General features: G+C 41.4%; 1 protein-coding gene across 2 annotated transcripts in view; it reads left to right on the top strand.

The window, feature by feature from the left end:
- The window catches only part of LOC136427444 (regulator of G-protein signaling 20-like), an 84696-nt gene that overhangs the window by 47699 nt on the left and 24838 nt on the right, over positions 1–12159 (top strand). The window contains exon 1 of one of the 2 annotated variants that reach the window (XM_066416295.1): positions 3969–4358. The exons of the other annotated variant lie outside the window; for it this stretch is intronic. The gene's annotated coding sequence lies outside the window, so the exon portion shown is untranslated. Of the gene's footprint in view, positions 1–3968; positions 4359–12159 lie in introns of those variants that run through there. 2 annotated transcript variants of the gene reach the window in all.

The raw sequence follows: 12159 nt of genomic DNA, 5'->3' as shown, positions 1-12159 counted from the left end.
AAAGCTGAAAAATTATTTCCTGTCCTGAGCTTAATCTTAAGTCAAAAAAGAAGATGTGAAAGAACAAAAATAAAGAATCTATTGTTTGGTATAGAGTCCATTCCAAGTCACCATGAGGATTGTTATTGTCATAATCTAGAAATGTTTTCAATCAATTATGATTATTTGTGTACGAGATTTGATACTTTTGAAATATTTGAATGTGATTTCAACTTAATGAATATTTCCCCGGTTTTCTAAAACTATATTCATAGTGTCCATTTTCCAACAATTGTTGTGCTGTCGGACAGGGGGCACATTAATTCGGGAGAGAAGATTCGTCTTGAATATCTTACCGCTAATCACATTTTATACAGCAGCTATTCGTTCTATCCTTGGCTTGAGGAGAGTGCTATGGATATAGACGTGTCCAAGTAAAAAAAATACACGAAGAAACGGCCGTACCGCACACATCAGGCCAGTTCGGGAACAACCCGTGTGTTGAGTCGGTAGAACTTCACTCAAAGTCGGCCCATCGTCATCATCGGGCAACGTGTAACGTTACATTATTCATGGGAAGTTAGCTGGATGCCGTAGCAATGGTAATACTACTATGTCCATGTGTTCCTTGTTGTGTTAGGAGCAAACTTTGAGGAAAATATCTTCCTCAGTCCACTATCACACGCAGCATTTAGACAAAAAAGTGTTCCTCACAAACCTTTGTCGTCTGCTTGACAACAGGATTCTGGTTAACAATATGGCGGCGGGAAAATACACGTGCCGTAGGTTGTAGCAACAGAGAGGAGTTTTGATGATTGATCACACTTAGAATATAGTTGCAGGTTAGCAAAAGAGATTGTAATAAGTTGTCTTATAAATGATTGTGTTTAGCAGGCAGGAGATGTGACATTTGTCTTATAAACCAGCGAACAACCGTGCTGGGTGATTCTCCCACGAAGCCCCCAGACTCTGTCAATAAGGGACGGAGAGTTTTTGACGTCGCCAACTTCTAATGCATGGTTATCGAAGCTTTTCAGCCAGTGTTCTGAATACGTTAGTCTATCTGCTTTGCATTGCTGGCGTTATAACTGATTTTGCATGTAGCACATATCCCTAAATACCCCGTTTTCGAAAAATCCCGACTTTAAGTACCCCACGAATTTAGGTTACCCAACGTTACAAAAGCAGACAGAAGGGCCGGATTAGCACCTACTTTTATGGGTACAATCACCAGTCAACAAATCTTTACCATTTTCTACCATCTTTCTGTATATACTTCTAAAAGTGAAAGAATCACAAAGATGTTGAGTTAGGGCCGCCGGGTGTTTCGCGGGTTTCGCGAGGGAGGTCAGGGGTCAAACATTTTTTTATTTTTACTTGGCTAACAAACCTGGCAGCTTAAGGGTTAAGAAAGTATTCTAAATAAGAGATTTTTGCGCAGTCACTTTCAAAACATTTCTTAATCACCTAATTGAATTCAAATAAATGAATATTCTTACATTCAATCATTTAGAAAAATTTTGAACTACTGTCACTTAGATATTCTTGAAGGCCCGCCCCAGTGAAAGACTGAAAAGCGGCGGAGATGAGTGAGTGAGTCTTTTATTAGAAATGATTCAAAATTATTTCAAATATCATTAACAAGATTGGCAACATAAAAAAGATGTTTCCATGGCGACGGTGGTCTCTGTTAACGTTTTCGTTTTTAGCCCACATGCAAATAAGGACCTCGCATAATTTCATATCAGTCGATCACCTTCTCTACCAAAATAACACAAGTTGTCCAATGTATGAAAATCTTGTTTTTACAAAAAAAGATATCGTACCATTTCCTCATAAATTATGTAAATGAGGCCCTCTATGCAAGATTTGTGTCTAATACTGGCCACATTTACTTAACTTCCAAATGGTGCAAAAATGAAATCCCCATCATTTACCACTATGGATTTATAGAATTTTGTCATTAATTATGCAAATTAAGTATCAATTTGCATAATTGATATCTATCGATATTTATCTCTTTCTCAGTTACATATGCCATGGGTTTGAGAGTCCTATAATAGAATGCAGCTGATTTATTAACTGTCCTCATTGATTATTCAAATCAGATATTGATTTGCATAATTGACATACGATTATGTAAATCATCACTTAAGCTACTAAGTATCTACACACCAAAAATTATGATGATCCGTCATCCCCTTCTTGCGTTATTCTCTTTCAAAGTTTGAGTCAAAATCAGCTCCTGCAGTTCCAAAAAAAGCTGCTAGGGGGTCCAAATCTACAGGACATATTTTCCTAACAAAGAGCTATCCACCACTTAAAAGTCATGACTATAGCATGTTCAGAAGACGAGATTTGAAAAGTGAAAGTTCCCCTGCAGTACCATAGAAAGTCGCTAGGGGCCCAAAATCCAATCATTACAAGGTCTCCCACAGACCTACCCACCTACAAAATATGAAGACAATACATTCAGGCATTCTTGAGTTATCGACCCATGGACTTTCACATTCCTGTACAATTCCTAGAATTCTTGCAATCTGCACACAATATAGTAAAAATTTGGCTCGCCCCTAAGGCGTCGCCAAAAAGCCCTCTTAGTGACGTGGAATGGACGATGTGTTCAGCCATTTATTCATGACCACTTAGATTTTACGCATGCTTACATCAGTTTTGGGGTACCTAGAGGATGTCATCCATATAATGAATAAGGAAACAAGGAACATTGAGGACGATCAACCTGTGCCGGTTACTTGTGTTGTCCGAAGGAAGCGAAACAACTTTCAAACTGGGCTGTTTTAATGATGTTAGGAGTTCTGACTAGTGAGATGTTAAACCATGTGTCGTTTCATGATGTACGAAATGTTTGGTCATTGATCCGCTAACGCTTGCTTTTGTGTGAGGATGTAGTGTCTGTAAGGATTTTTCTAGATACAGTCTTTCTTAGCTATAAACTATATATGATGATTTAAAGATACAGTGGTAGAGGTCAATTTCATTAAAAGCTTCCAATCAACATGGGCATGAAATGTGTGTTGTGTAGAATATACCATTCACATTAAAAAAATAGACTTAATCATACTGTAAGTACGGCGTATTATAAGCTCCGTCTATCTTGTCCTAGATGACAATCACTCCAAAGTTTTAGGTATCGATTGTCTCATCAGAGGCACAGCCAATGTGATTTTGAATATGGAGATATTGTAGCATTTTATATCTAAACACGGACTGTTTCTGAAAGGTATCAAAACTGAAACCACGTGCTGGTACCTGAAAATAACTTTGCTGGGTCCTCGTGTGTTTTCACAGTATCTTGCGAGTTTTCTTTGTGTAGTTGCCTAAAACAGGATGACATTTCCGAAGAGTTGGACTGACTATATGGAAAGGTAAGGGCCCTACCTTGGTAAAAACAAAATCGCAACTATAAGTCCATAATAAGGACAAGCAGCACGTTTTTGATAATGTCACTGTGTGTGTTTGGCCCAGTCGCGTACAGGGTCACCTTTGACCTCTCTTCATTCTGTTGTTTTGTCATGTTCCCCTTTTTGAGATCAATGGTGAATGCACGAAACATCGGCTTATTGTATCTATAGTAGTTTTACCAATTATTTACCAACCTTTTCATCTACTTTCTATACACCACATTATTTCCACAGACTGAGGCAAGGTACCACAAACATCGTATAATAACCCACCGCATGAATTAGATTAATGATGATATCAATCTGTGGCTATTACTGACTAAACCAACGATTAAACACATGCAGATATATCTCGTGGAATAATAAAAGCGAGTTTGAGAGGATTGATCAAGCCCCCTACTGCAGTGCATAATCTTTGGTTTGTCCCCTACTAATGTATTCATATATCTCCCAAGAGATTCCTCGGTTAGGCGACAGCGCCCTCATCTTTTAACTCCGAGGTGTAATTTTAAGCCTTGTTGAGTTGTACAGTTCTCAAAGGAACAGCTTACAACGGCGCTTAGCAATGTCCTTTTCCCTTTGTTCCATTGTGTACGTTGGCCTTGTTGGAAAGGGTAATTCGCTTTGTTTTTTCCCGCTGTAGCCGGCACGAAAAACAAGCGCTCCGTTCGCCATACGTGTTGACATTGTGCAGGTCGGGAGCAAACACGGCAAATAGGGGAGTTGTTAATGGCGGTTATGCGCGCCACCAGCTGTTCTCACTATCCGAGGCTCCCACACCTACACAACGGCTGATTTCTTTTTTATTCACCCGGACCTCGCCCACCCACTTCCCGACGTCCCTCGCGCTCATGCATTCGCTCCCTACATGTACCTTTGCGTCAGCGCGATATTATTAATACGAAATCGGTCGGAATATCTAGCCGGCTACCACCATTGGACGGTCATGGCACCTCTGTAAGTACGTCTATGATCTATTTCTGCCTTCCATCTTATTTTTCCTCTCATTTACACCGTTGTGAACGAAGGCTAGTCGGTTTTTCGTCAGGGTTTTCCGTGAATTAACGATTGTGTATGGCTATCGGGTATAGATGAGACGAGAAAGGCCGGTGTCCGCCATTACGTGCCTAATTTTGCCTATAGACGCTACATTTGACCCGAAATCGCGGTTGCCCTTCAGCCCTATGTTTCCTTTAATACCATTCACGACTGAGACCCAGCATCAATGCACCCCTGATGGCGTCCGTTTTAACTCTCCCCCATCCTGCATATTCTTAGCGGTTGCATGTGTGTATACATAGGCGTCACCTCGCAAAGAATTGGTAAAATCTAGCCCGTGATAAAAAAAATCACTCTCTAGCTTCATTTGCATCTCTTTTTACGGGCACCTTCAACGGCTGAAAAGTGACTCGTGGATTGGAATGAAGTGATGTAGATGCTCAGATTATAGCACGGCATTGAATTGGAAGTGGCAGGAAATATTTCTGCGTGATATATATGGCCATTATGATTAAATATTAATTTGACAGTTAATATTTCTGCATTTTTAGACATTTGCTAGGGATACACCTGCACTGGAGAATTCATAGACTCTTGCGCCTGCGCACTAGCACAACTACATCGGCCCAGTATTCTGTAATATAACATTCTCTGTTGAGTGGGCGCTAAAGATAGTGCTGTCAGACTGCCACAGGTATATATGACAAAGGAAATGAATCATAAAAGTCATTCTAGTGACTGAATGAATCTAGTCGGCGGGGAGATCGATCTTGGCCACCCAGACTTTGCCCGATGTCCGAGTTAGCGAGAAGCAGGTAGAAGATTCTAAACATGACTACCTGTATTTTAGTTCAGCAGGGATATTGTTGCTAATCATGCATTTGTTGCTTGTATTTGGCGTGATTTAGTATTAACGGTACAGTCTTTATGGACACAGCGACTATGTTATTATTCGTTATCTATGTTCATCCGTTGTGTTTACATAATGAGGTATTCATATAACCTTACAAGACTGGTGTGTAGGATATTTGTATATATCTAAGTCCCCAGTTCCACGCTAGGAAAGAAACAACACAATTCCTATGCCACTCTTTGGAAGGGAGGGGTAATGAGAGACAGGGCTTCACCACATCATTGTCGCCTCACAAGAGTACTGACATTGTTGTATGAGGGTCTTAAGATATCGATGCAAATTTAAAGAGGGCCATTCAGTAATATTTGTTCACGTTGTGTTTTTTTTTTCTTTTCACCGTAACAGGAAATCTCGCAATTGAATAAGAAAGGGGAATATCAGATTTACCCTCCAGATGATAGACTGGAGGGGGGGGGACCTGTGTATCTACTGAAATCACGCACGACTTACATCCTATAAATAATTGTTAGTAGCACCTCATTCCAGCGATACATTTATTGACCTACTTTATCATAACGGCAGCACGTTCGGCACACTGCGCGTATTAAGCACCCAGAGTGGTCACATTTGTTCTTTCAACCACACTCATTTCTATTCTGTACAACGTTTATGGCGATACTGAAGTGTCGTCATTTTGTTACGTCATTTACGCGCCACCTTCTTTGTTATTTGTATTGGTGAGGAAACTAACAATCGTAATTCTTCTCTCTGCCTGTTTTATTGCGTAGGAGGGAGTTATATTTTTATCTGTCTTCTTATTAGTGAAAGCCATGCTTGCCATGGAGAGTCTTAATAACGTTGGTCTAATGAATTCATCGGGGGTATTATAGGACCCTACACACATGTACATCGCTCAGTAATAAAAGCTTCACACAGTCGTTTAAATAGGTGGTTTGGCATGGAGGGGGATCATCTAAGAACTTATCCTCTCTCAGGAGACAAGGATTGTAGGTGATAACGTCGGCTTTGTTCTAAGTACAAAAGATCATATTTTGGGGATATGATTTTGCAAATATTGCTCGACCTCGCTGCTAAAATTCTTAATAATTGAAAACAAAGTAGCTTTACAATGAGAGGAATGCAAATTTGACCGAGAAATCCTTGCCAAACATCCTCACGCACGTTAAGTGCATACCTTATTCACAAAACCAGGCTCTTCTAAGGTGAGTCCATGAAGAATCATAGCTGCGCAAATTTTCTGTAAGCTGATGAGCTCCAGTACCCGCCCACACCCATCCCCCGCCTCCCCCGCACGCCGACACAATGGTTCCGCCCAACGCTGGCCGTCCAATGACCCAAACGGGGCCCAATATCGTTATTACCCATAGTTCCCCCTTGAGTTTTGCCGTGCAATAATTAAGATTTCCTTGGCGGGGTCCAGCGCCGCTATCCTCGCCCTGTTTTCTGTGCCATGCAACCCCCAACCTCAGCATTATATAGCTTTACAAGATTTATAAATCGGCCTGGAGTAGGTTGTTTCAATGATATCTTGATTTATGATTTCGGGTATTGCAGACTTTTATGACAACAAGGCTTGTCCTGTTGATAGAACGAAATAGCCTATGTTCAGCGTCTGTCACCTAGCGGAGGCAATGTTTCTTTCTCATCTAACTACCCCATGGGTAAACTTTCATACAGGAGGTTGCTTCATATTCAATGTTTTCGACTAAAGCTCCAACCTGTATTTCTTTCCATTCAGAGCTGATGTTGACCATGTATGGTTCATCTGCCTACCTGTCGTTCGTAATGTGTTGCTGTTCCTCTCATGGCCCAATAAGTTTGTAAAATGTACTTTAACGTGCCCCTCTCTTCAATTGAAGTTTTGACTTGATTTTTTGCATCTACTTCACAGCCAAGCCCATGTGTTCTTCTGAGTCACGAGTTTCCTCTTACTCGGACTCTAAAATGGTAGGCTATTTGAGAAAGGGACTTGGTTCTTTGAGTCTTTTCCACTGAAAGACTGACCTGATTTTTTCTATAAGAATTTGATGTAATCAAAGCTAATTCGTTCTTGCCCTTCTGCCTGCCAATGAGTCGTGATGCCATCAGCTGTGTCTCTCACAGGCACTGTTATTGGAATCATCCATCTCAGACGAAAGATCAACAGAAAATTATGTCACATGTATGCTGGACATACGTACATTTTAGTTCACATTTAATATTCTAATCCATGCATCTTCAACTTGTGGAACGATTATGACATTCTAAGCTCCTCTACGACATCTCGTCGTTTTCCTTCCCCTGGTGCATGCAACAACGTTACGATGTACTGCTTTGTGATTCCGAAATATGGTGGATGTTGGAACCAAATCACAGCTTTTTTAGTTAGCTTTCAAAATGCTTTGACATTTGTTTACTCAGACCCTCGACACATAGGGCAGCATGTTTCCTTGTAGTAGCAGGGTATATTTTTGCAGGGGGGGGAATTGCTAGTCGAGACACCTTCTCAAACACGGCCGGGACACCATATTTTCGTCGCTTCCGACAGGATGTCCTGACCCCGGCACTTGAACCGGGGTCTCCAAGTTACCAACTAATTTGAACCAGAAGCTCAACTGTGAGGTACGATGTTAATTATTTCTTCGACGATGGCCAAAATTCTTTATAAAGCTTTAGTCTAGGCGTCGTCTGACAATAGGGGAAGTTTTAACTACTGTGCCCTAATGTACCGCCTACGTAGGTTCAAACGTTTACATCAGACTTGTACCGCTGATATTACTATAATCATATGGCGGGGGCTGATTGTTCCTTCTTAGAAATCTAGGTGTCATCTTATCTCAAAAAGTAGTCTCGGCGGCCCTGCCCACCCACGTACGGGCATATTTATAACCCCCTGTTGTAGCTACCTCTAACTTGTGATGTAAATGTGTTGGTTCGAATCCCAAGACAACCAAATCTTGGAAACAAACGTTTTGCGCACACGCCCATTCCACTAGGACGGCGACCTCGCTGCGACTGTCTGATTTGACAGAGCTGAACGACTTTCATAGATGAAAAATATCTTTTTACGCTTTGTGTATTTTGTTGTCTTTTCAGTCATGCTTGTACATTTTACATGATATTCCAATTATGATATGAGGCTAAGGGTTATACCAAGTCCAAATTATGTCGCAGCGATTTTGCATCGTGATCGCCGTCTGGTGGAATGAGGGCCACCGCAAATCAATTGTATTCTCAAAGTCCAGGTGAATGAGGGTCGTCATTTCATGTGAATGGTGGAATTGTTTTGTTTAGTAGACCTCTGTATGAACAGGTGATATATGCAAAAAACTGTGAAAACGTCAACTTAACTGTCACTTTTTAACAGATAGAATACACCTGTAGTCAAAGCATAACAACCACAGCAATCAGGTAAATAGTGTCACACTATATATGTGATGCTAGTTGAGCACCAAGGACAGGCGCTAGCGCCTGGCCTACGTTTGGTATAGAATGAATTTCTTAGGTTTTAAGTACGCATAATGATACCTTAGCTATATGCTGCACACCAAGAAGACAAATGAAAACACACCTTGTATCTTCTAGATTGCCACGAACATCATAATCATAACCTTAGAATATGATAATATATAAAGTTACATCAGGTAGAATGTGTATAACTTGTTTTCGAACAGCACCCACAGACACATATTGTATTGAACGGGCTAATAATGGATCGGACGTACTTGATAGTGTTGCACCCAGCTCCCCCAAGAAGGTTCCACAAACCATGCATAACAGAAGATGCACCAACTTGTGGTTCGTAAATGTAAAATAATCCCTCGATAAAAATGACTTTTCTAAATGTGTGATATGCCAACAGCAAGATCATTAAGAATGTCAGATCTGGGTCAAAAACAACGCCAGGACTCTTCAACTGTAACTCCAGAGAGCTAAAAGAACTGAAGGCTCGAGTAATAGTCACATAGTAGATGTACCCTCCCTCCTGTTATGTAATCACCATCTCTGAACAATCCTCTAAGTCGATGGGCTGACAAACAAAAGGGAAACGGTCATGCTAGAATTGATGGCGATAAATGTATATAAACTACGCACAAAAAGTTCGGAAACTTAACTCTGGTTGATCATATCTCTGTTGTTTTTATACCGATTTTGATGCATTATATATCATTATAAAGCTTGTGTGATTCCCTGTTCTATGATACCAAACTTATTGTGATTGAAAACCCACGGAACAAGTACCAGGACTAATAACGTGAGTGGGTCACGGAGAAAAAGTGCCCCAAATTCTCTGTTGGTGTCATACGCGCGCTGTGACATCCTATCGGTATGGGCGCGGATGATGATTCAATATATTGTTTCCTCAGGTTCTAATGTTATTTTTAGAACACAGACCATCCAAGATTATTTCTAGCACACAGAACATCCAAGGTTATTTTTAGCACATCGAAGATCCAATTGCACCACATAAACACCTGCGTCCTGCAACGGTATCCACAGGTGTTATTTTTTGTTATTGTTTCACAACAAACATTGGGGTATGGGGAGGCATAACCTCCAGGGGAAAGACAAGACCTGTACCAGGAACCCTCAATGCAGAAAGATATCGTGACACAATACTTGATCCGGTGGCCATCCCTTTCCTCCATAACATGGGGCCGAATGCCTTGCTGCAAGATGATAACGCCCGCCCACACCGGGCAGGGATCATCGCCGACCATCTCCAGCATGCAGGTGTAGAGAGGATGGAGTGGCCCTCTAAGAGCCCGGACCTGAACCCCATCGAACATCTATGGGATCAGCTTGGGCGAGCTGTCCGTGCAAGAGTGACCGAGAGAACAACGCTGGCTGACCTAGGACGACTGCTGGTGGAGGAATGGGACGCTACAGTATCGCATTGCGCGACTGGTGACGAGTATGAGGAGGAGGTGCCGTGCTGTAGTGAGAGCGCGTGGCTGGGCCACCCGTTACTAAGACTCCTTTGCTAACCCGTTACTAAGACACAGATTGTTGGTTTTGATAAAGAATAAACTTAGCTTTCATGAATATGTCTTGTTTATTCTTGTTGATTTTTCACAATACCCTCGTACAGAAGTCAATATCAACAGAAGAATATGTACGGAATAGCATGTTTGACTTTAGTAAGGTAATCTGGGCACTTTATTTCTTCGACCCACTCACTTTAGCAGGCCTTATGCTCGTTTCATGAACTCGCAATCACAATAAGTTTGGTATCATGGGAAAGGAAATCAAATAAGCTTTTAAATGATATGTAATACATTGAAATCGGTAAAAAAATAACGGAAATATGATCGACCAAAGCTAAGTTTCCGAACTTTTTGTGCGTAGTTATGTATAAGCACACGTTCCTAGAATGGTGGAAATGAAGCATTTTCTATACAAATCTTGCGTTTCTACTTGTTTTCATTGATTTTGAAAGATACACGCGTATCATGAAGAAAAGGAAACGCCGAAACTGCAACGAGTTAAATGCTTTCCTGACAAAAAATTTGAAGTCCATAGTTTTATTTCCTAAACCCTCTTGGCTGTGTCTTTGAAATTGTGGCTCTCCAAGGATCAAACATCAAGAGGTCAATAACCATCAAATTCTGCTATGAGACATGTCCAAAACTTTTCATCCCTAGTCTTTCTGTTTGTCTGGGTTAATGTGCAGTTCACAGTACAGTTTTTGCCATAGTAAAGGGGTCCTTTGAACTAGCATGTATGACATACGCGTTGTACGTCAGTGAAGGCAGTTACCTTTAACCACACTGGCAGTGTCATACATGGTTACCTTAAACCACATTGTTATACCTCTTTGGTTCGTGTCGCAAGTAGGAATCGAATACTTGAGTGAAAATTTTGTTGGACATATACGTCTAGAAATCCATCGCTCCCTCCCCCTCATGCAGATGGTACCGTCGTCGTGCGCTTCATACTCTGAGGCACACTGCATCAATCGCCGGGAAACTTCAATAGAGGACATTAGGGAAAGGCTTAGCTAAAGGTTGCCATAGCAGGGAAATTAACCATTTCATATTCTAGCGGCTTGGAGATCCAGATGTTCCCTGAAGTGCCTGATCTGGGGTGCTCACTTGTTTACGTAGATGGCTGACACACCAATAATTATGTTGGGCCCATCTTTTGGCATGGTTGGTCAAAGTGGGAAAGAAAGGTTATGTTACAACTTACAGCTGTAATTATCCTAAAGGAAACAAAATCATGTAATAGGTGTGATGCCTGCACTGCTCTTAGACGAGATCTCAGAACAGTACAATATTCATCATTGCTACGGTGGATTTCTGATAGATGTAGAAAGCGCACAAAAGAGATGACGCTTCACGTGTTCACTCTGTTCTGTTAAGCGGTGTTTGCTTTCCGTGTGCCCCATATGTTTATTTTGCCATAAGCAGTAAACCGCATTTAGCCTAAACATAGCAATGCAGTACGTATAAGCTGTTTAAGACTGGATTGTAAGGTTTGATCAACTCACACCGGGATGGACCCCTACTCTTTTCGATAAAGTGTAGTGGGGTGTTTTCCCCATACATGGGACCATCCGCAAGGACGTCCCTAGTGGAAGCTCTAGATACACATTTTCTCCTAAATCGAGTGAGGAAATAGGTGTTAAGTGCATTTCTCATGAGCACAACACTGGGGCCTGCGAGGGATTTGAACCCATAACCTCTAAGTTCTGAGTCAGCAACTCTAACCACAAGAGGACTTTGCCACCCGTCATGTGTTGTTTATGCCCTACGCATTCGAGTGAGACCAGAATAGACAGGTGCACGACTGGTCTGACGTACTTGCTACTTACGAAGTAGGTCACTGATTGTCTTATACACAACCACCGAACTGGTTCGTGTCGCATCATATTAATTGCATTAGTTTAGGATGATAGCAATC

This window comes from Branchiostoma lanceolatum, chromosome 2 (genome assembly GCF_035083965.1).
Source record: "Branchiostoma lanceolatum isolate klBraLanc5 chromosome 2, klBraLanc5.hap2, whole genome shotgun sequence".
NCBI lineage: Eukaryota > Metazoa > Chordata > Leptocardii > Amphioxiformes > Branchiostomatidae > Branchiostoma > Branchiostoma lanceolatum.
Note: the sequence above shows the minus strand (reverse complement) of the source record. Positions and strands in the feature narration are given on the sequence as shown.